The 26,162-nt window shown below is 33.8% G+C and overlaps 1 non-coding gene and 1 pseudogene across 1 annotated transcript; one reads left to right on the forward strand and one right to left on the reverse strand.

The window, feature by feature from the left end:
• The first annotated feature begins 244 nt into the window (after positions 1 to 244).
• Positions 245 to 9,411, forward strand: LOC134244351 (uncharacterized; annotated as a pseudogene).
• A 15,177-nt stretch (positions 9,412 to 24,588) lies between these two features.
• On the reverse strand, positions 24,589 to 24,661 carry Trnaf-aaa (transfer RNA phenylalanine (anticodon AAA)). Its single transcript has one exon. It is a non-coding gene; the product is annotated as a tRNA-Phe (tRNA).
• Between the last annotated feature and the right edge of the window lie 1,501 nt (positions 24,662 to 26,162).

Here is a 26,162-nt window from a genome sequence, read left to right on the forward strand (position 1 = left end):
CACTGGTTTATGTAAAATATCGCTTATATTTATAGTGTTTCGTGTTTATTGGGCTCAAAAACATCTCTTTTTAAATTGAATTTCTATATTTCCCTCAATTTCAGGTGCGTAAGAATTTAAATATATACTCATGTCTTGTTCCGATTGATTGGTACAGTTAAAAGCCCACATGGCAACATCTCGCAAACAATAATGTTCAAAACACGGCAATAAAGCATGCACTTCCTATTTCATGCTGTCTCTGATGACGTCACGCAACAAGGGAGATAAGCGATTTACAATTAATGATCCACTTGTCACACAGGTAAGTTTAAACGACGATTAGTAATGGAATTTGGTACCAAAAAAATAAACAGTCCTCAGAATGTCATTTATATTGCCCCAGAGGCTGACAATAATGAGTAATTATGAATTTTAACAAAAAATATTATACTTGACCTTTAACATTGTTGTTCATGTCATCCTTTGTTGAAACAAAAATATTAATTGTTCAATTAAAGCTAATTTTATTTGATTAGAAAAATGTATCTTTTCTTAAATTTATACCTCACAAATTGATTTATGGTGTGATTGATCCGAAAGATTAACATTAGTTACAAATTTTATCTTATTCTTTTAGCTATTTTCCATTCAATTCTGATATAAAAGTTCTAATAACATATAAAATCATTTCTCGAAGACAGTTGAATTTTCCACTTCTTTGGATTTGATCGACAAACTTACTCCTGTACATTTAAATGCTTTCTTTTTTATCCCCCGCTTGAAAAACGGGAGGGTATTCAGTAATCAGGATGTCCTGTCCGGATAGTACGTCCGTTTGTTACTTTTTTGGGTACCTCCTTCTTTTCTCCTCTTATACCATAAGTTGAAATTTGATAAAACTTTCCGAGAATCTTTACTGCATACTGCCCTTGAGCACCTACATTTTTTTTACTTTTTGATCCAACTTATATTTTAGTATTTCGATAGCAAAAATGAACACTGCTATTATATTCATATGAGAGGCGGGGGTATCATTGCTCACAGTACCTCTAGTCATCTTTAATGTCACTTGGATTATAATGTCGGACTGTCATGCATTATGTTGAGAATGAAAAGTGACCGAAGGAAATAACTCTAGATGTGTTTTGACTTCATCAAAAGTTGTAGTAGCATCGATATTCGCTCGAAGAAAAGAGTAGAAACGTTAAAAATGAAACATAAATAATATGGCTAAGACTTATGACAGAATTACAATAAGTTGCTATCAATCATCTTGATCACAACTTCTTGCTTGTCTAGACTTATTCACTTGGTGGAGAGCTCGCTTCTTGACCGAACGGCCGTGGGTTCGAGCCTAAGCTCATTCGGATAACATAAGTCAATAAAAAGGTAGCTAAAATTCTTTTTCACATAGGGCTCTGCAGTTTGAAGTGAAAATTGTGGGTCCTAGGTATTACATGTGTATATCTTACAAACTGAAATTCTCTTTCACAGTAGGCGTTGAAACGATTAAAATCCTTCACTGCTCAGTTGCACTGAGTGCCAAATAAAGATATTTTAACTTTGAAGCCCTTCACTGATATATGGTGATGTCTCTTCATAAATTAGGAAATTTCGAACGAAAGATATACATCAGTATACCAGGTCTCTGGTGCTTAAAGTTCCACATGATAAAAAATAGATTTTTGCTGTACTTGTAATCATTATTCATACTCCGTAAGCAGGAAAGAAAGTAAAACATGTCAATTAAAGACATTGCCAAAATATTCATGGACAATTCTTCCCCCTCCGATATTTGCCAACAATTTTATTCCTGATACTAGTAATGATAATTTTGTGATCGACCGTCTCTTTAGAGACATTAATATTGATCTGTCTTTAGTTTATGTCATCACACTTTGACCCTCTAGAAAAGTTATCGCTTATTATCGGCCATAGGTGCGGGGGGGGGGGGCATTTATTTGTTGTTCTGCTTGAACTGGTTTTTTTTTTTTTTCATTTTCAATAATTCATAATTCTTAATTGATAACAAACATAAAACTCTTAAATCTAAGATTAAAAAAAATCGCTTTAATTATATTTTGTTTAGAGGTACTTTGTTTTTTTTAACCTCCTATGATTTCATAGGTATTTAGAAAAAAAAAACTGTTTTTACTTTTAATCCAGCCCTGTCATATAAATGTCAAAATCTTTTGTCAAAATGGTCGGGTCAAGTACAAAATAAGACAAAAATAGTCCCATCCACTTAATCTGTAGTAAATCGGCTTAGTTATTAAAATATTTATAATATTTTTGGAAGATCCTAAATATTCATGTGTAATTATATCAATTATATTGTAATATAAATATATACTCACTGTCAATAAAAACGCAAATATCTAATTTTAGGGGGAAAAATTATATACGGGAAATATCTATGTACCAAACAAGTAAGGACATCTTTTACTTTGCCAAATCAGTTATTTAATGCTTGAATGGTTTTCATTCCATTACCGACAGTTAATTTTTTAGCCCTCTTAACAGATAACATTTAAATAAAACACCCCCCCCCTTCCGACCACTTAATCAAAACATGCTATTCTGCCATATACAAAATATATGTAGTCTGATTTCTACCATGCATTATGTTTATCAATGTCTTTATCTGAGCAAAATAAATATTCTTGGGCATCTTTTATTGCCCGTTGTTCAGATACTGCGGTCAATTTTTCTCTAACTTGGCGTAGTATAGTAACTCTTGGACTTCCGGTCAAGAAACTGTCATTTATGCTTTTGAAACACATGAGCCTGATGAGTCGTTATATATTGTATATTTGCATCTGCAGCTCCTTTTTTCTTTATTTTTAGAATTTCATGCATTAACAATGAAAATCAATCAATTTGATAAAATATAGGCATCACATCCGGTAAAGAAAGAAAGATTTTTTTCCCTGGCATTTTAGTACAATACTTATGATTAACAGCTACAAAACCTTGAAAAGCCAAAATATTGTTAAAATTTTTATTAAAAATGCAAAAGAAATTTGATTTCTGTTAAGAGGGCTAAAAAGCAACTTTTGGCAGAGGAAAGAAATTCATTCAACCGTTAAACAGGTCGGAGAGAAAACTCGAAATCTGGTATTATCCGTGAAATCGCGTATAATACTCGATATTAGGGGATTGTTGAATCCGCGAAATCGGGTATTCCGTGCAACTTTCTATAAAAACAAAAAAATAAAGCAACGGCGCATTATGCCAGTAACTGTTACTTGTACATCAGTATCTTGTGGATTTATTTTTATTTAACCTAATTCATAAGGTTGTCAAATAAGTTTAAAATCACACGACAAACACAGCTGGGGTACCAAAGAGGACGCAATGACGTTATTATTTTTCAATATAATTTCTAAAAACAAAAAACTACACTTCGCTTGTCTTTATTTCCCATTAAAGTATTCCATATACTTAATTTTCTACTTTGTGCAATATTCACAAAATGTGAAACTTTAAAGAAATTAAACGACTAACGAAGTGTTATGTATTTTTACTGAAAAATGTATGGCGTCCCTTTTTCGTGAAATATAACTTATTCCTTACAGTTAGAGAGTACAGTATAAGCGAGTAATAATTGAATATCTCTGCAATAATAGAATACCAACGTTTTTATAAAGAAGAAAATAACATAAGATGAAATAAATACCCACGAGAAAACAGTTTGAAAATAGCTAATTGAATGTGAGTTTCTTTTTTATGTCGATTTAGCATGAAATTTTTATTCAAAGACACCGTTAATTTTTTCGTCGCATTTTAATCGATACAAGATATACTATTTTACCTTTATTTTATGCATTTGTGTGAAAATTGAGAGCGAGAAGCCATATGAACAGGATTTTCTTGTGTGTGTGGGTTTTTTTTGGGGGGGGGGGTATAAATAAAAATCAAATCAAATGTGTACATCTTTTCATGAAGTTAAAATACATTGTTTATGAACATATTAATGAACAAACTGAAATAATGGAATGATCAATTGCCTTGAAAACTCTTGTCTTACTTTTTGGGAATACAATTCCTCATCGGACATTAAAATTTCATAAAAATCGTAGCCACTTCCTTTCTTTATTATACTATTTGATAGACAGGGTAAATTTTACCTCTTTACCTTCTATATTTCTTTTTATATCGCTATCTTATGCCTCATTATAATATGCTAATACAACGTAATATCTGATTGGTTCTAGAAAATATGTCACAGTTTTCTTTTAGTTATTTTATCTATGATATACGTATTACTCATGGCAATAACTTTTCTTAATACTCATCTATAATGAAAAAATGTGTTTAAAAAATAAACATGAATTCTAGTTACTTGTAGTCGTATATTGTGTTAGAAAATAACAGGTTGCTTTTTGTTTACCTACAATGTATATGATTTTTATTTGATGAATAAATCTTCCCTACGATTAAAAAAATATATGACCGAGTTTAACCGACCTTGACATTCAAAGAGAGGTCTCTTGGACACATGTAGAACACAGTCGAAGTTGTTTTGTCAGAGGTAATCAAGAAGCCTTTAGCCCCCCCCCCCTCCTTTTAAGTCGCCAAGAAATGGAAAAATATTGATGACTCAGCGAAATTAAACGATCAACAGTTATGTTCTCTCAAACGCTATATTTCTGAAACTATCACTGTCTCTGCTAAAATGTTGAAGACATATTCTGCAAATATGTTCGAATGATAAATAAAAAAGAAAAGATTTTTAAACAAGAAGAAAGAGGGTTCTTTTAGCCAAAATTTTAGACATTTTTATCATTACATTATTTATACATTCATAAATAAATTTGATTTTATGCACAAGATGAATGTGAAAGTAATTAATGACGCATAATTAGATACGATAAACAATCCCTATCTGGTGTGTGAAATGTGTTTCCGTATAATTTTATTTATTTACAAATTGTTCATGTTTGTCGTGTTGATGTGGAATTATTATAAATTCCCGAATTCTGATACTTTACAATTCTGTTTTGTTGGGAATGAACATTAGGAAGATGCATATACTTTCAACCTAAGGAAAAATATAAAGCAAATCGAACGCCTTTTTGTGTGCAGATCATGAAATGTACTGAGGTCCCTAAAATTAGAGAGTTTTCATTGACGGTGAGTATATAAACAAAACACAATAATTTTTTTTTTAAAGTGAATATTAACAAGAACTCTGAGACCTACACACTATAGTTCTGATGGACTTTGTTGCAAATTACAGTACCATTCATTGACACCTACACACTATAGTTCTGACGGCCTATGTTCAAAATTACACTGCAACTCATTGATATCTACACATTATAGTTCCTGTGGACTTTGTTGTAAATTACACACTCATTGCGATCCAGACACTATAGTTCTGACAGACAATGTTGTTAATTACAATACCACATATTAAGACCTACACAGTATAGTTCTGGTGGACTATGTTGTAAACAAGAATCTGTCCTTTAAAAAAGGACTACAATACGTGGACCATATGCATGTGTTTCTAACCGAATTTCTAGGTTTAGTGAATATTCATGTAAGTTTGATCACAGTTTCTATTATGATCTGCCTTTTTTGACTGACAGTACTTTAATAGCAAAATTGTTAGATGTTATCTACGATTGGCCTATATAGTTTTGTCATTTTTAAAAATTATGGGCTATATTTTTGTAAGATTTTTTTTCACCCCCCCCCTTTCCTCAATGTAGAAAACTCTTGCTACAGGCATGTATCGCGCTATACTTGGATTGCTGTATATCGAATTATTTTGGGAGCCGTGATGCACAAAACAAATGCTGATATAGTCAAGTTCTTCCTACTTTTAAAATGCATCTGCCATAGAATTAAATAAATGAATACGATATGCAGGTTAAAAAGCGAAATTTGCCAATGAACAAGGTATATTCTCGAATAGGGCGAATTCGCGGGTGAGCTGTCTTAGGAAGAGGGCAAACTCTCCCAATCAACATTCTCGGGCCCTTCCGACTGGCTTTGTTGTTTTTCCGACCTCCGCAGGTAGGTTAAGGTTACAACCAAATATTCAACTTGCCTACATGATATGACGTCATAGTAAGCTATATGACGTGAAGTTTAGAGATAACAATTTCTTATAATCGATATCTAAGATTGATTTGAGGTCGTAAAAATTAATCAAAATATGCAGATGCATTATACAAACAGAATTGTGTCGTTTCTGGGTCTCTGTAGTTATCACAGGAGTTAAATACCAAACCCGTGACGTCATAACTGTTGATCATGCAGTAGCAAAGTGAAAGTGAAACGTAACGAAAATTCATGTAAACAAACACAAGGAATCGGAGTTTAAAAGCATTTAGAATGAAGATCATGTGTGATTCATGTGGGAATATTTAAAGCTTATGAATAAGATATGGTAATATACTTCAACAATTTCTTCGTAGAATTAAAGCAGGGAGGGTGTTTACTTGCCGATCAGCCTTTCCTCTGTCGTTCGTAACAAATAAGATGCAAAAGTTCATCACTACCCCGCACACTTTGAAAGTTAATTTTTGTGTCTATCTAAAGTTCTTATTCTCTTGTTTTTGAAAAGTGCTGCTAGAATCGTATGGTTTTCGGGAATTAATGCATTTTTTCAATGTTATGAACAAAATGAAAAAATTTTGGGAAGGTTTCGTCAGAAAGTGTTGAATAATTATTTCTGTGATAGGACAGTAGGATTCTAGCAGCACTTTTCATGGCACAGAGATGTTTTTACATAATTATTATTACAAATTGAAATTAATTATCCCCGGGGTAGTGTTGAACTTTTCACTTTTTCATTAAGGCATATTTTCTAATTATAGACGTCACGTGATGACGTCGGGGTGAAGTGCTTCATGTAGAATAAGTCAAATTGAAGTCTGTAGAATGCATATTTATAACAAAAGTTTTATGCTTGACTTTTCCGATTTATTGGTGTTACATAATTATAAAAAAGTCTTAATTCGCCGAATTCTGGTCCGTGTGCTGCCTTAACATACCCGCGTCTGACGGAAAGACCCGAGATAATGCGATTGCAAACTCTCCAGCATTCTCGCGCATGCGTAGCTTGTCGTAAGCCCATGGCATCCTGTTTAACTCCGCTTATATATTTACTGCGTGGACCGCAGGGTCTACGCAATTACAGCACCACTCATTGAGATCTATACACTATAGTTCTGATGGACTATGTTGTAAATTACAATACCACTTATAGAGATCTACACACTATAGTTCTGATGGACTATGTTGTAAATTACAGTATCACTCAATGAGATCTACACACTATAGTTCTGATGGACTATGTTGTAAATTACAGTATCACCCATTGAGACATACACACTATAGTTCTGATTGACTATGTTGTAAATTACAGTACCACTCATTGAGATTTACACACTTAAGTTCTGATGGACTATGTTTTATATTACAGTACCACTTATTCAGACGTACACACTGTAGTTCTTATGGACTTTGTTGTAAATTACTGTAACAGTACCACTCATTGATACCTACTCTATAGTTCTGATTGACTAAGTTGTAAAGTACAGTACCACTCAGTAAGACCTACACACAATAGTTCTGATGGTCTATGTTGTAAATTACAGTAACACTCAGTGAATATCTGACGTTCTGATTGGCTTATGTGGTAAATACGGTAACACTAGATAAGATTCGAACATCGACGCTTAAAGGGACTTCGACCCTCAGCCAGGAAGAACAACTCTTTAATTTATTATTTAATTTAAAAAAGTTTTTAAATGAAGCTTGAAAATAAAATATTTTCATGCAACAATTTTCATTATAAGCCTCTCAATGTGCTTCAATGTTCTTTGCAAAGCTCCATAAATCAATTCTAATTTCATATCATGTTAATAAACATTGGAATCTATAAAGCTTTTCTTACGGGATAAAAAAATTAACTTTTAATTAGACCTCTATGAGAAATTCAAAGAACCTTGAAGAACCTTGAAGTTTCTGGGTCAACCTTTGCTCATGATGACATTGACTATTACCGCAGACCAAGAGGTCAAAGGTCACGGGGTCATTCACCCGCGGATTATGACGATGACTCTGATGGCCATGTGCAGCCGATATCTCGGCATGAAAATGACAGAATGTTTAAATCGCTGGGAGATTTGAATTCTAATGGAAGACGCAGCGAAAAAGCAACCAGAGCAACACAAACATTGAGGGAGACAGCAACACAGACCGGGGACGACCAATCGGTTATCGTCGGGGACGACAAATTGGTTATCGTCCATTCAAAGAGGATGGTGCAGAGAAAACGTCGCTCAAAAAGTCTGTCTGCAACAGGAACGCAAACTACAAATAAAAAACACAGGAGTCGCAGTAAGTCAAGAGGTAACGATTCTGACACAGGTGATGAACTTAAAAATGAAAAATGGGAAAAATCAAAGAGTCGGGAATCACTGAAAGAAAGTTCAGAAAACCCAAAGCCAAAACCGAAACCAAAGCCCAGGAAATTCCAATCGGCAGTAGCATTTGAAAGTGAGGCTCCTACCAAAGCACAAATGAAGAAGTCCAAATCTCAGAAAGAGGCTCCCGCTGCAGAAGACACAGTGGAGGCTCCACAGGAACTGACAGCAGTGTCGCCTGGAATGGTGGTTTATCCCATGGGGCCTCAGGGTCAGCCGTATGTGGTACCCTATGGACTACCACCAGGTTACGCCACCTTACCTCTGCAGCATCAACCACCCGGTGCAGTGCCGTCCCAGCCACCTCCTTATGTTGTTAACGGTCAGGGATCTCTAGTTGTGGGGCCGCCTCCGCCTGTTGACAATACAGTCAAACTGTGTCTCAGCCTGCACCTATTCCCAGGAAAAAGTCAAACTGGGAAATGTTGTGTGAGATGACGGACAAACAGAACAGTGGGGAAGCCTTAGAGACAGGGTCAGTGACTAGCTCTGTGTTTACTAACAATATCCCCTCACATCAGGTGGTGTACCCCTGGCAGTTAATCCTTCTCCACTGGGGACGACACCAGCTGCCCATCCTAGTCCTTCTGTCGGCAGCGAGCTATCCCATAATTCCTCGTGGGACGTGCTGACGCGATTAACAGAACAGCAGAGTCGACTTCAGCAGGGTCAGAACAATGCGGTGGGGAATGAGAGCATCGTATAGCGTCACCCGTAGTAACCAGCCATAGTAGCCACACATAGTTACCACACATAGTAATCATCCATAGTAACCACACATAATAAAAAAATACATTTATAAATTTCATAACTCCATCTCGTGGTTGTGAGTCTCCATTTGATGCAGGATGTTCTTTCATTTTTGGCTGATTGCAGTTTAGTGTGAACAAATTTATCTGCATTTAATTTTTTTTTTGTTTTTTTTTAGTGTTATATTTTTTTTGTACTTAAAATATGATTTTTAAATGTGTTCTATGTGCTGAATTAGGATAGGTTTTATTCATAATGTATTTACTGTTGTATAAATGAATATTCATTACTTGTATATAAACCCTAATATTGTATACTTAATAGTGTATGTTAATTCACAATGGATTTACTGTTGTATAAATGAATATTCATTACCTGTATACACGATTCCAAAAAGTCGCGCCCTCTTGCGGGAGAGTTATCTACCTTATGTATTGATGACGTCAAATGAGGATAAACGTAAGATTCACACATGGTACAATGCACAAGATTCAAAACATAGTTGAACGTAAGTACTTAAATGGAAACAATTTTGTGTTAGAAAACTTGCATTATTAAATTTACATCCGTTGTACTGTACATGAATTAAATGAAGATGCATCGTCTCAAGCCACGGTCCGGAGTCCGCTTATATAGCTCTCTCCTACCCGTGGCTGCTTGACCACAAAAAGTGTCGTATTCTTGAATATTCAAGCCTCTCTATTGTGACGTCATATTCATTCAGTGCAAAGTTTTGTTTCCATCGCAATCGAAATCAACAACTGACGTCAACAGTATCCAAGAAATGTTTCCTTTACTGCGATTGGATATAGGGAGGTCGTGATAAAGTTCATCATCCGACTATGCTTTACTCGCATTGGTCAATATTTTAATGAGCTACGAAGAATTCTCTCCTCATTGAACCACGGCCAGAATGGGAGAGGAGCGTACATGTTGGCCGTGGTTTGCAACGATGATGAAGATGTTGTCTTGATAATCAATGGGCATGTAAGGTTTAATACATGTATCTACTTTCATTTTTGCGCTCACTGTTATGTAAACAATGATAAATACGTCAGTCATTCTACAACAACACATTGACCAATTAAGATTTTTTCAATATCACTTAAAAGTATACCGTTATAACATCTTGACTTTAAATTAGGCTAAATGATTGATTTCAATTCTAAGTCTCAATTATTTAACATACACACATGGTTTGGTAACTAGTTAGGCCTACTGTACGCGTATGTATTCGACAAGGAAATAATGTAAAATGTTGAAAAACGAATTCAACTGCAAATCTTCATGTCGTTCATTAATAAAATTTACAATTTCGAGATGGATTCTCAGCCGTAAATAGTTCCAATTAAAGAGAATGCAATGAATGTTTAAAAAGATTTTTATCCTATATAAAAAGATATCAAATCACTTCGTGCATTACCTGTCGCTCATAATCTATTTAATTCAGATTTTAAAAAGAACTGAAACTTATCACGGAACTTTACATCAATGATCTTAATAGATAGTCTGTTTCTAGAATTTAATACGATTACATTTTCGAAATAAACTCGTGAGACAGGATTTTTTTTTTTTTTTTACATTTTCACTCGTGCTTCACACTCGTGGAAATATTTTTAAAAAATCCTGTCCCACTGGCACTCGTGAAATAAATAAACTTCCATATTCATCTACAAAACATTGAATATCCTCTATTTAATTCTTCATGAATGCACTAGTTCATCGATAGGTGCGGTTTAAAAAAAAACACGTGCGGGCGGGACGTGGTCAGATTGAGACTGAAGCGGGACCTGTAGCACGTGGATAAGCGTCCATTCAAGAGCATGTAAATATAAGGAACAGCTGTCAGATTTTTATGCAAATTATCACGCAAGCCACTCGATTGATGAAATAAAAAAAATTCAAAAGTTATTCCTACAAGATATCTTTTAATTAATATCTTTAAAATAAGTCATGGATTAATCGCGGGTGTCGGCAGAGCTATAACGGACAATGATAGCTGCATGCCCCTGTTGTTCAATATTATAACTTTAGATGAACAATATCCCGCATCTGTGTTACATGTATCTATTAAACATGAAATGTGTTAGAAAACTGAGCTGGAATAATCGCTGAAATATCGGAGTGTCTATGTAAAAAAAAAATTAAAGTCGGAAACTATATCACGCCTGTTCAGTTGGGTAAGTAACTAAGTATATATGGGCTTTAACAACAGGTACAACATTCAAAGTAAGTGATCCAGACCCTGATCTCTTCATATTTTGCAATATTTGAATATTCAATGCATGTGACAAGTAAAAGTATAAACAATGCAGAAAAAGTGAAAGTGAAAGATAGATCTCATTTCGAAGACTGGTGGCTGGAGTAGAAGCAAATGACAGTTCTTCTTCCGGAAACCTTTTCCCACACAATGATTTCAGAACATGCGAAATTGTTAGGAAATATATTTATAACATATATAAAAAAAACTGTTGAAAAGGTTACAAGTTTTCTTTAAAAATATTTTTTGAAGGGGGGGGGGGGTTATATGGTATACACGTGTACAATGTACATGATGTACATACGAAAGAAAATGATTCTGTGTACCTGACCAGCGCAACGATTCCGCTAATTCATACATGTAATTATAAATGAGATTAATTGTATTTTTAAAAAATGTTAAAAGCATCAATAACAATAAATGGTTCTATTAGTACAATTATGATACCGAAATCAGGTGAAAAAGAAAAGATATAATGAACATGTGATAACTATCGCAGGCACCTGACGTTACTTATTTTTCTTTTAATAAGGAATAATATATACCCCTATACCTACTAATAAACACTAGGTAAGGGCTATATTATTTTTTATTAAAAGAAAAATAAGTAAAGTTTGGGCCTGTGATATCAAATTGATAACTCTTTCGCTTTAGGTTTATGATGTAAGCGATTCGAGTTTCCTCGTCTGACGTCATAGTAAAGGGAAGTAACTTGAGTGCGCGAATTTTTGAAATCGTGTATATAAACCCTAATATTGTATACTTAATAGTGTATGTTAATTCATAATGTATTTACTGTTGTATAAATGAATATTCATCACCTGTATTAACCATAATATTGTATACTTAATAGTGTAAGTTTTCCATAAGTCTACATATACATGAATAAAGTGCAACATATTTATTCAAATATTGTTTTTGAGCACCTGTATGATTTTTTTCTCACATCTATTTTTCATACATATCAATTCTATACATTACATATCATGCATTTGTTATGCAATTTTTGAAAATGTAATAATATACATTTTAGAGGTAAAAACAGGGTTCTCCATAAGCTGTTTAACTGTGTTGCTCCCAACACAGTTAAATTTTCTCCGACACAGTAACAATTCAAATTTTATGCATGCGACACAGTAAAACATTTGCCGACACAGTAAGAGTTGTGATAATTAGAAAATCTAAACACACAGATTCTCCCTTACTGAAACTTTGAACAAACAAACATACCGTCTTTGAAATAGTTATAACACTTAATTACTAGGTCTTTACTTTGAGTTATCAATCCATTATCTCCTAGACTCCCGCTGGACTTTACGAATGACGGAACAAAGACAAATAAAATACATTGTACATTGTATCATTTATGAAAAATATTTGAATATTTCTTTCCTATAGAGCCACCGTTCTAGAATAATGTAGGCACTGTAAGTCAAACATAACATCCTACCGAAATCATTAATTGATGTAAATAAATTGCCGAAAATTTTGAAATTTAAGCATATTCAAGGAATTTCTTTTAAATATTTTACTGTTCTTAAATTCTTTTTTTGTAATCCAGTAACTCGATCAAGAAACCTGATAAGTAAACACGGCTAATTTACTTTCAAAAATGTTAAGTAGTTCTACTATCAGTCAGAATTACCTCTGCTTTTCAGAACGTTTTTTTTCCTTTTATCAGTATGTACGATCATACCATTCGCGAATTAGCGATTTTTAAATGAGCGAGTGCTTGTTATATTTTGTAATTATAATGAATTGTGATTCAGTTGCGAATTTGTTCGCGAAATTCCGTGAAGTATCCCTGCAACACAGTAAAATTTCAAATAATGGAGGACCCTGTAAAAATTTTAAGTACATTGTACACTTTATATTGCTTTTATGTTGACAGAAAATTATTTCATTAATTTTGTTTTTTGCTTTAATTTGGAAAGTCATTCCATTATAGAGGTCTATATTTAAAATGTAGAAACCCTTGTTCACCCTTTTGAAGTTGATCCAACACTAATACAAAGTTGGTATTTGAAATTGTACAGGTTTTTATGTTGTATTAAGATTGAAGTAGAACTTGAAAAGTTTATATTATTATGTAAGGTTTCTTTACAAATTCATAAAATTCTGTTTTGTGGAAGTTATACTTAAAAGTAATATTTCATACTGCTTAGAAAATATCATAAATTTATACAGCTTTTGAAAAGTACTCCATAAATTATTGATGAAAATGTAATTTTGTAGTAAAGTTTGATACTTATTCATAATGGCTTAAATGAGCTTTACATATAGATTTTATTAGGAATACCCAGTATGTCATTTGAATTATGTGTAGGTTAAAGTGCTACTCTTTTGATATTGCTACACAAAAAACACGCCCTGTGCTAAGTAAATTTTCATGAATAAGAAGTGTTTTATCCCATGTTATTGTAAATATTAGTAAGAATTTAACCTATCTCATATGCATGTATGTACATTAACAACGTCAGTGAAGTGCATACAAAAAATCAAATATTAAGTAGATTAGTAGTGTTTTGGGTACATATGGTAATTTTTATATTGTCGATTTAACTTTAAAACTACAAATTTATTAATATGTTATTGGTCACGATATGCTCCTGAAAACAAATTCAGTAAGGTATTTTAAACACTGGTTGCTTGGTAACAGTAAAAAATTGGGGGGGGGTACATGGTGTCTTGACTTTTTTCTGGCCTAGACGGGGGACATTTTATTGTAAAGATCATTAATTTTCAATACAAATAGGTTAAGTGAACTTCTTTCTCAGCGTTTTTTACAGTTTATACATGTGTTAGTGAAGTGCAGGCTTGGAGGATGCTGGGCATTCTCATGTATTAAGTTGTGTTTCAATTGGTTTTGAATTGCAGCTTAACATTTAATACATTCCAATCTTTTTCGAAAGTTTTCAAGTGCTTGTAATTTTAGAGCTTTTTTTCCCACATTCCATGGAGATTTTTATGCTGTTTTTAATTGTTAATAATTTTTAAATTGTGTGATGCATAAATTTTTGTATTCTAAGCTGTGTATATTTAATTTTAACTAATTGTGCCATGAATAAAAAAAATGTTAGAAATAGAAGTAGCCATCAATAAACTTTATATATTTATGTAGTTTAGTAATGTAATGTATATTCATTTTCAATTAATTATGGTCTCCATTAAAATTAAAGGAGAATCAAACATGAAAATAAGAGAAAATTAAGTGGATTTTAAGTGATTAAAATGCTTACACCTAAAAACTACCAAAAATATAAATTGAGATATATATATTTTTTCTTTCGTAGATGTTAAAAAAGAGGGAGCTATTATTTGTTTTACTAAATAATGTTTAAAAAAAAATTCTTGATCATATATATTTCATTGTGTATTTCATTCTTTCGACTTGTTTTAAACACTGCTATTAAAATGCTATTTGAAATGTATATATACCATTGATGACCTAAATGTGCAATTGCATAAAAGTGATTTCAGAAATCATGTAAAATCATTTAAAATGTATTTTGATTCATGAGTTTAAAAAATTTTTGCTCTACGATTCCAGTATTTGTTTTACATGTTTACGGAATAAAAGGGAATTATTTGATTTCTTGTTTGTTTAATGAATATTTCTAAGATGATAATTTTATTTTATCAAATAAATCTATGAATTTAAAAAAAAAATTAAACAGTGATTTTATTGATGTATCAGCAGAGCCTGACATTCCTAATTCGTTTGGAAAAATTTATTTGTAATTTTATTCGCCTATGTTAACTTGAATAAATCCTGATGATTTGTCACTCGGTGAGATTCAAATGGGAGGTCAACATTACTGCTACATTGCCAAAAATTTCAACTCATTACCGCTACATTTTGTTCAAGTTTGTTCAAATGAAAGGCCATGCCCTCATTCAACGGGAGATAATTGGGAATTAATGAAAATTTGGTGGTATGTTTTAAAAATCTTCTTCTCAAGAACCACTGTGCCATGAAAGATGAAACGTATGGGGAAACATTCCCAGGTAGTGTAGATTCAAGTTTTTATCAAATCGTGACCACCGGGGGTAGGGCAGGGCCAAAATGGCCAACCAAAGTTTTACATAGAAATATATAGGAAAAAATCTTTAAAAATCTTCTTCTCAAGAATTTATATGGAAGCATCCTCAGGTAGTGTAGATTCAAGTTTGTTCAAATCATGACCCCAGGGGAAGGGTGGGGCCAAAATAGCTGACCAAAGTTTTGCCTAGAAATATATAGAAAAATTCTTTAAAAATCTTCTTCTCAAGAATAGCAAAGCCGTATTTGATCATATTTATATGGAAGCATCCTCAGGTAGTGTAGATTCAAGTTTTTGCAAATCATTACCCCCAGGGGTAGGGTGGGGCCAAAATAGCCGACCAAAGTTTTACATAGAAATATATAGGAATATTCTTTAAAAATCTTCTTTTCAAGAATAGCAAAGCCATATTTGATAATATTTATATGGAAGCATCCTCTGGTAATGTAGATTTAGGTTTGTTCAAATCATGACCCTGCGGGGTAGGGGCCGAGTTAAAATGGCCGACCAAAGTGTTACATAGAAATATATAGAAAAATGCTTTAAAAATCTTTTTCTCAAGAATAGCAAAGCTGTATTTGATCATATTTAAATGGAAACATCCTCAGGTAGTGTAGATTCAAGTTTGTTCAAATCATGACCCCCAGGGGAAGGGTGGGGCCAAAATAGCTGACCAAAGTTTTACCTAGAAATATATTGGAAAATTATTTAAAAATCTTCTTCTCAAGAATAGCAAAGCCATAATTGATCATATTTTTATGGAAGCATCCTCAGGTAGTGTAGATTCAAGTTTGTGCAAATCATTACCCCCAGGGAAAGGGTGAGGCCAAAATAGCCGACCAAAGTTTTACATAGAAATATATAGGAATATTCTTTAAAAATCTTCTTTTCAAGAATAGCAAAGCCATATTTGATCATATTTATATGGTTTCATCCTCTGGTAACGTAGATTTAGGTTTGTTCAAATCATGACCCTGCGGGTAGGGGCCGAGTTAAAATGGCCAACCAAAGTTTTACATAAAAATAGGTAGAAAACTTCTTTAAACATCTTCTTCTAAAGAATAGCAAAGCCATGATTGGTCTTGGGACTACTTTTGGATTTAAGCTTTTCATGTTTAAACCAATTCTCCTTTTTCATAGCCACTGTGCTCAGGTGAGCGATGTGGGCCCATGGACCTCTTGTTTATGTAGCGGTAACGTAAGTTTTTTTGTAGCGGCAATGAAAATTTTGAAAATGTTGCGGTAATGATATGCACCCATTTTAATTGGCCTCTGTGGTAAATCACGGTAATACTTAGCAAAAACCTAAGGTTCTGACTTTCTAATTTTGTAAAGTGAAACAGCTCTCAAACACTCAAGATTCTGATAGGCCTTTTAGTAAGTTGCAGCACCACTCATTAATATATCTGCACTATAGTTCTGATTGACTATAAATGTTGTAAATAAAAGTACAAATCATTAAGATCTACACAAAAGTTCTGAGGAACTATCTTTTAAATTACAGTACCACTCATTGAGACCTACACACTATAGTTCTGATGGACTATGTTGTAAATTACAGTACCACTCATTGAGATCTACACACTATAGTTCAGATGTACTATGTTGTAAATTACAGTACCACTCATTGAGACCTACACACTATTGTTCTGACGGACTATGTTGTAAATTACAGTACCACTCATTGAGATCTACACATTATATAGTTCTGGTGTATTTTCGAGTTGGGGGAACTTTTCCTTTTTAATTTTTTTTTTGCTTGTCAAATTAAGAATTTCTGGAGTTGGGCCCCCGCCAACTTTTAAGTTGGTGACTACACCTCTGTTGGATGTCGCAAGCACTTTGAACTACATCACAGGTACTTGTGGACTGGATCCCCCCCCCCCCCCCGCTCCCCCCCCCCGATATTCAACCCGCGGGGCTTATTGGACATTTTTGTCACAATTTATATTTAGTACACTTATTCAACATGTTTGCAATAGGAACTAATCATCAAACCCCAAAATAAACGCTGGGACACAAAAATACCCCACTATACATTATAATTTAAGAGACATTAATTAAAGGTACTTGGACACAGATTTGATGTTAATTTTTTTCTGTATAATATCACGAATGAAATATTTTAATAGCATTTCACACAAAAATTAATTTAAAATCTTAATTCATGAAAAATATATTAAAACTTAAAATTTAATAAATGGGTCCGTTTTCTATAAACTAGTATTTAAATTCTGGATAAATAAATTTCGAAAACTTTCCTGTGGTAGATTAAATGAAGCATCTTTACATTCAATGAAGTTAAAGTTTGTCTGTATGCAATGTTTGTGTGTGTGGGATGGGGTGAGTTTCAATTTCAATCTCATCGGAAATTAAGTAGTGTTGTCAAATTGGTTGAAAATCAGAATCGATTAATCGGTGGCATCGGTTGGCCCTAACCAACTGATCATCGGCCAATAATCGAATCGGTAACCCTTTGCATAAAAAAGGCATTACATTAAATATAAAATTTAGAATTTTATTTTTAAACTAGTGCTAATTGTAACGGGGACCGTTACAGATGTTCCCCAAACGCTCCCCATGTCCCTTATCGTGCCTTATTCCTCTTAGACCTTTTATAAATATGCTAAGTATCCCAGGATTTCATTTAAGAATATAAAAGTTGCAATGATATCAAATAAATATTGTTTAACGTTTTGCATGCGCGCACACGTACATGTACATGTATATGCAAGATGATTATGGCTTGTTGATTAAGCGATTAACATATATATCTTTCTATCCCGCGAATCAAAGAAAAAAAAACATACATAAATATACCATTTTTCAAGCATATGTCATTTTTTTAATATATCGATACACATTTTATTTTTCTACTTATTTTAACCTCGGGCTCAAAGTTGGTTTTATTCCAGGAACAAGGCAGGGTTAACTTAAAGTCGACTAAGAGTATCATGTCAATACCTAACCAATCAAAATGAACTTATTCAATAGTAGTTCCATACATGGAAAAGGGATTTTCCTTTCTGTTCAGAATTTTTTTGAATATTTCCTCTCAGGCCATTTTGACAACTCTGATACCTGTGCCTGGTAAATTTTATATACTTTGTAAATAAATATATAAAGGTTTTTTGACCGGAACTATTCATTTTTTTCCAATGCATAGGGGGCTACTCTCTGGGTTTTACAAGAGATGTTTAAAAAGACATTCGTGGCAGCTAATGTGACCAATATTGTTTAACACCTTCTTATTAATATTTTTTTCATGAATGCAAATATCTGATTATTTTACGAAGGAACGTACATGTATATTGATTTTTAATATACCGAAAATCGGTATTTCTGGGGATTGCGTAATTCTAAAAAAAAATTCAAATAAATTTCAAAGGTAAATTAAACAAAGGATGCTTGGTACAATAATATTATTTCAAATCAGTAGAATTGAATGCTATTAACGACATCTGAATAAATAGGCTATAAATGGCTTATATGCCAACTTTGGTCATCTGCACTTTAATTTTAAACACGACAGGATTTGTAATTTTTTCTGTATAAATTAATAATTTCTATATACTTTGGAAACTCACTTGAAATATTTTAATACACTTTTCTGGAGCTCTTTTCTGCAGTTTTCCTGAAATTTTATGTGGGTCCGAGGTGATATTTGAGTTTAACAGTGATTTTCTACGTTGCCATTAATTTGATTTGTTTGTGTGTGTGGGGGGGGGGAGGGAATTTTTATTCTTAACCTATTTAACGTTGGAGTTGAATCTTGTATCTTATTCCAAGAACTCAAGATTGATTGTGACATTTGGATGAAAGGTCAAGGTCATTAAAAACCACCACCTCCTTAACTTCTAACCTGTCAACCGAAATAAACTCTGAAAGGTGTTTCTAGATACATGTGCGTGTACTTCATGTTTCTTTTTAGCCTTGGGTCAAGGACAAAGTTTAAGGTCGATTTCAAGTTCATAGGTCAAGGTGATTTTGGCAAAAAGCTAATATCAACATTTTATTTAGGTTACCAGTGACCTTGACCTAAGTTTCAAGGTCAAGGGTAAAAAGATCTGCATGCTTCAGTATGTTACATGTCTTGACATTTAGAAGTTCTTAATTCTGCATGAATATCTAACACTCAAGTACACTGCCTTTTAATACATTGTGTGCGGTCGCATGTGCATGCACGTCCATGCATTTACTTTTAATAGTAGTATAATGTAGGTAATCATTATATCTATTCATATTTGAAATTTCACCCTGTATTATTGAGAACCAAGAAAGTTGTAGGCATTTGAAGTTTTAGCCAATCAGATTGCAGCACACGTGCATGTGCGTGCGTTTATGATTATTTTTATATATCATGCTGTAGATCTTCATAATGTAAGGTTATGTTCAAAATTTCAAAGGATTTTGTCGGAAAACAAAATAGATATTTAGACTTTTAGTTTCAGCCAATCGCAGCGAAGGGCACCTGCATGCGCGTGAGATCTTGCTATTTTGACCATGTCATCATGTCTATACTACTATTATATCCTTATATTATGAGTTTCAAAGCATTTCATCCAACATTTAAAAAGTTACGGCTAAATCTGTTATATTGGTCATTTCACGCGTTACACGTGCGCGCACATGCACGCACGCGCGCGCAAATTGACATTCGTTCGGCACATCTACATAACATACCTAGTGACCCTAAAAAGGTTTCACCTAGATCGGATGAGTAGTTTACGAGAACACTCGCGGACAAAAAAGTACCGGAGAACAAAGAAAAAATTCAGGAAAAGTAAAAACAATATGTAAGGTCGATTTCAAGTTCATAGGTCAAGGTGATTTTGGCAAATAGCTAATATCAACATTTTATTCAAGTTACCCGTGACCTTGACCTAAGTTTCAAGGTCAAGGGTAAAAAAATCTGCATGCTTCAGTATGTTACATGTCTTGACATTTAGAAGTTCTTAATTCTGCATGAACATCTAACACTCAAGTACACTGCCTTTTAATACATTGTGTGCGGTCGCATGTGCATGCACGTCCATGCATTTACTTTTAATAGTAGTATAATGTAGGTAATCATTTTATTTATTCATATTTGAAATTTCACCCTGTAATATTGAGAACCAAGAAAGTTGTAGGCATTTGAAGTTTTAGCCAATCAGATTGCAGCACACGTGCATGTGCGTGCGTTTATGATTATTTTTATATATCATGCTGTAGATCTTCATAATGTAAGGTTATGTTCAAAATTTCAAAGGATTTTGTCGGAAAACAAAATAGATATTTAGACTTTTAGTTTCAGCCAATCGCAGCGAAGGGCACCTGCATGCGCGTGAGATCTTGCTATTTTGACCATGTCATCATGTCTATACTACTATTATATCCTTATATTATGAGTTTCAAAGCATTTCATCCAATATTTAAAAAGTTACGGCTAAATCTATTATATTGGTCATTTCACGCGTTACACGTGCGCGCACATTCACGCACGCGCGCGCAAAACATGCAAAATGACATTCGTTCGGCACATCTACATAACATACCTAGTGACTCTAAAAAGGTTTCACCTAGATCGGATGAGTAGTTTACGAGAACACTCGCGGACAAAAAAGTACCGGAGAACAAAGAAAAAATTCAGAAAAAGTAAAAACAGTATGTTCCCAAACTTCGTTTGGGGAACATAATAATGTAAGTAAAGGTGCATTGTACAGATCGAAATTCTAAAAACAGTTTGATTAACAATTTCAGTAATACAGATTTTTGCATGATTATTAATTACCTGGCCTGGGAAACATAAGCATTGACTGATCAGGTTTTAATTTACATGATCATCTAAAATATATATGGAATTCATTTTTTAAACTATAATAATACATTTGATATTGCAAATCCTTGTGATTACGCATGATATGAAAAGTGAATTCCCCCAAATACTGAAAAGTAGTTTATTTTCTTCCGTTTAGAAATACAAATAGGCCTATCATAATCTTATGATTTATTTTGAAAAGATTTTAAGTACATGTATTTTAAAATAGGTAGTAAATGACAACATGCATTGAAAGATGTAAATTTTGATAACAAGAGCCTGTTCTTGAAATAAAAGTCAGAAAACTATTAAAAAGATATGTGCTGAAATATACCGATTAATCGATTAACCGATTAATCGATTGTTAAAATCTCCAATCGATTGTCTAAAATCGACAGCCGACCAATCATCGATTATTAATCGATCATCGTGACAACACTATCGGAAAGGTTTGACAAGTTGCAAAAGGCCTGCTCCCCTTTTTTTGTCCAAAATATAAACAAGTTTTAAATTTAATTTGATATTTTTATGTGGTTCTGGTCCCCTACCCAAACCCAAACTGTCCCTGCCCCTTTCAAGATTCCTGGATTTGCTAATCATAACTGCTTGCATAATCTGAATGACAAAAACCAGTTACTGCAGTATATTTATCTTTACAAACATTGGAGTCGGAAGGGTGGGGAGGTTAAGTGGAAGAGAAAAAAAAATCCAACGTACATAAAACTTGACCAGCCAAAAAAGTAAAATATTTCTTTTGCCCAAACATGAAATTCCTCCTTCGTGGGGAAGGGGGGTGGTGGGGGTGGTGGTGTCAAACTCCTTTCAAATTGTTCCAGACACTACCACGTACTTCACCTTCCTTGGCTTAATCTGCGACGTTCCTGTTGAAAGTGGGGAGGGGGGTGGGCTAAGCCTATAAATGTACGCTCCAAAATCTATTGCCTATACCATTGCTCCCTTTTCAAAAAAAAGTATGTGTGTAACTAGGGATGGGTGGCTGGGGGGAGCCCCCCCCCCCCCCCCCGCCCCGGGTTCTGATGCCTATGATAAATATATTATGCATGTACATACTAGTAATTTCTTTTTCCTTCTCCCTATTTCAAGTAATATCTCTTTTAGAAATGAACTTTCTTTAAAAAAAATTGTTTGAAAAGCTCAGATGAATACTCAGGACCTTGAGTCTAGTTAGTATGTATTTTATAGATCTTTCGCTTCAACAGTAAGTGTTTGCTCGAGAAAAGTGATATTATAGTGATTTTTTTTGCGAGAAAATGACTGAAAATTGCGTAGATCCAGAAGCTTTCGGGGGCTTTGCCCCTGGGTCCCAAACCAGGGCTTCGCGCTGGACCCACTGCATGGGGGTCTCAGGGCGGCCCCAGACCCCGACCGTTTTCTGCGTACACTTCCTTTCCATGCTGGCTACGCGCCTGGCTGTGTACAACAGTTCTGAGCGGCGGGTGTGTATGATTCATGAATATATATAATAGTTTACAATATATTTTATTAGGTATGACTTTTGCATCAAGAATATTGCTATTATATCTGATTTATATATCGAATCTATGTTATTCGTTTGACATAAATTTTCCGTTTTCCATTCCGCGTTTAAGCAACACCCGATTAAACATCGGGATCGAAATACAAAATGTACTCTAAGGGGCCCAAACCAAGCAGGCGTGGTTGAAAAGAGAAGATTGAGTACATATCAGCCTAAAATCGATCGGGTATAAAAACCTACAAATTCATGGTAGATGGAAGAAAGCAATATTTTATCGGCTACATGAAAGTAGTAATTGGTAATCTTTTTTTCCCATTTCGGTTTCATTTTTGATTATGATCACAGGAGTCTGAAGTTTTAATCGTCAAAAAAAAAAAAAAAAAAAAAAAAATCCGGAAAAAAATTTTCCTACCCTTAACTAAAAAAACCCCAGGATGGCAACGTGTTTTGGGGGGACCCACCTAAACAAATAGATCTGGGCTTGGTCGGAAAAATCTCGCAACTAATTTAGTATCCGGAGTGTTTGTCCTATTTATTCAAGTTAAGAAATCAAATCTGCTTGACGACTACGGGCTGTTCATGGCCTGTTTTCCAGTTTGACAGCTCATCCTGGACTCCATGCCACTAAACCGGAAGTGAACTCCGAGGTGAATATATGACGTAATTGAAGAAAAGAACCAAAAAAAATGCATGTAAAACTTCATGTACAATTTTATGTTACCATACGTGATCAATAAAAAGATATATTTTTCAAACAAAATAATGCTTTATAAGGGCGCTTAGTCTAACTGTTTGGCTCTTTGTCGACATGGCTATTCAGTGATTTAAATTTGGCGCTTGTAAAAACTGAATTATCTGTCCCTGGTACACATCGTCGTACAAGTAAGAAAAAAAATAAATAACTTTTAAAAGTTCTGTTAAATATATTTAAAATAACTGAATAAAATTACGTTGAACAATTATTTATTTTATTTAATTTGAACAAGTTTTTATAAACGTCAAATATACACTGCGAGATTCTCTTCCGGTTTAGTGGCATGGAGTCCAGGATGAGCTGTCAAAGTGGAAAAAGGGCTAGGAACGGCCCGTAGTCGTCAAGCAGATTAAATTTTTCACATTGAATAAATAACAAAAACGCTCCGGAAACTGAATTAGTTGCCAGATTTTTCTGGCCAAGCCCAGATCTATTTGTTTAGGTGGGTCCCCCCAAAACACGTTGCCATCCTTGGGTTTTTTTTAGTTAAGGGTAGGAAAATTTTTTTCCGGATTTTTTTTTTTTTTTTTTTTTTTTTTTTTTTTTTTTTGGACGATAAAAACTTCAGACTCCTGTGTTATGATCATGATGATAGACTACAATTTAGGACAAGGAAGTATAATTACTTTAATTAGGCCTATAAAATAAATTGGACATTGTCAGTTTCTTTTGTGATTTTAAAGAAATCTTGATTAGACCATGATAATTTTACATATACTTTTTAAACGTTTTAGCTCACCTGAGCTGAAAGCTCAAATGAGCTATTCTGATCACTTGTTGTCCACCCTCCGTCTGTATGTAAACTTTTCACATCTTCAACTTCATCTTCAGAACCAATTGGCCAAATTTAACTTAACTTTGTAGATCTCATCCCTGGGTGAATGGAATTTTGAATTATTCCAAAAGAGGGGGGTGGGGGAGTCTTTGATGGGAAATTGTTTGACTACAATTTATTTTTCCAAATTAATTAGATCAGTGTAGTATGGAAACGAGGAATGAGTAAACATTCATTGAAAATTCGTAAATACATATACACATGTATAATAAAAACATATGTCTGGACCGGGAATCGAACCCGGGACCCCTGTATTTTTAGTCAGGTGCTCTAACCACTGAGCTATCCAGGTTGATGTCCTCAGTCAAGCCTATATTCCTACATTCACCCCTCCTTAAATAGTCTTCGACCTCGAAGACACAACTCAAGTTCACCTTGTCAGGACTTAAACATTGGTAAATATAAATTGCCTGAACAAGGTAGGCCACGGTACCATCTGTAGTATGGAAAGGAGGAATGAGTAAACATACATTGAAAATTCATAAATACATATATATATATTGTAAAGAAATGGCTAGACCGGGAATCGAACCCGAGACCCCTGTATTTCTAGTCAGGTGTTTTAATCAATGAGCTATCCAGGCCAATGTCCTCAGTCCAGCCTAATTTCCTACATCAGTCTTTCATTAAAATTCACTTTTTGTGGACAATGTAATTTTTTTCAGCAATATCATGGTTGGACTGTATTTGATGTTATTACCATAAAAATCTATAGGTACTGTGAGCAATGAGCTCACTAAATGATACCCACTGCCTTCCGTATGGATATAATGGTAGTGTCCATGCTTAAAGCTTATCAACAGAAGGACCACAGTCTTTTCTGTACAGAAATATTATAAATATTTGCTTTTGTCTTGTGTTTTAGCCCTTTGTTTTATACAAAGCGATAAAATCTTCGCCGCAGCTACTTTCACTTCTATATTCGTTTTCCCGTATGTCGCTTAAGTACGATCTCTCTGATTGGTCTAAATTTACATGAATATTTTTATAAGAAGGGTCACCAGGAGATGACCCTGAATGGGGTTTCTTCAGATCCTTGAGTAGTGATCTTTGTGAGCGGATCAAAGGATCTGATTTTAATCGGATTGGAAGTGCACGATGACAATATGTTATAAAAATTCAGTGATAGTTTCATCAAATTTCATTTAATGAAATGAGTGGAGTTGCAGATAAGAGATGGGTATCATGAAGCGTAACAGATGGATGGATGTACAGACAGACGGACATACCATACTATATACCAGACAGCTTTTCAAGTGGAGGGTATAAAGAGGAAAAATTATACAAGTTGCCTGGAAAAAATAAATTTAATGGATTTGAACTAGTTATAAGCACTGAATATAAATTTATGAATGTAATTTTTTTTGCTGTGGTGATATTTACATGAACAAATCTTTAGGAAGTGTTGATATAAGAGATTAATATTCTAATAATGCCTCAGGGGTAGGGTGGGGCCACAATAAACAAACAATGTTTTGCATACTGCATGAGTAGCGGTATAGTTTAGTCAAATTATCAAATTTTCCATCAAAATGTGAACTAATTGCAACAGTTTCAAAAGTTAGTTTTAATCAATCTATGATATGATCTGAATATATAACAAAAAGTTTAGAAAAAATTATACATGGGAAAATTGAAAAATTGAGGTCATTATTGGGACGTATTGTGTTCACTCTGATTAAATGATAAACGAACAATGTAAAGCAGAAACTTCTTTACTGGTTTTGATAAAAACCATGTAAGTAGGGAAATAAACTTAACTGAATAAACTGAATTGGAAAAATATTGAATAT

This window comes from Saccostrea cucullata, unplaced genomic scaffold (assembly GCF_032062105.1).
Source record: "Saccostrea cucullata isolate Sc308-1 unplaced genomic scaffold, CSIRO_AGI_Scuc_v1 ctg760, whole genome shotgun sequence".
Classification (NCBI taxonomy): domain Eukaryota; kingdom Metazoa; phylum Mollusca; class Bivalvia; order Ostreida; family Ostreidae; genus Saccostrea; species Saccostrea cuccullata.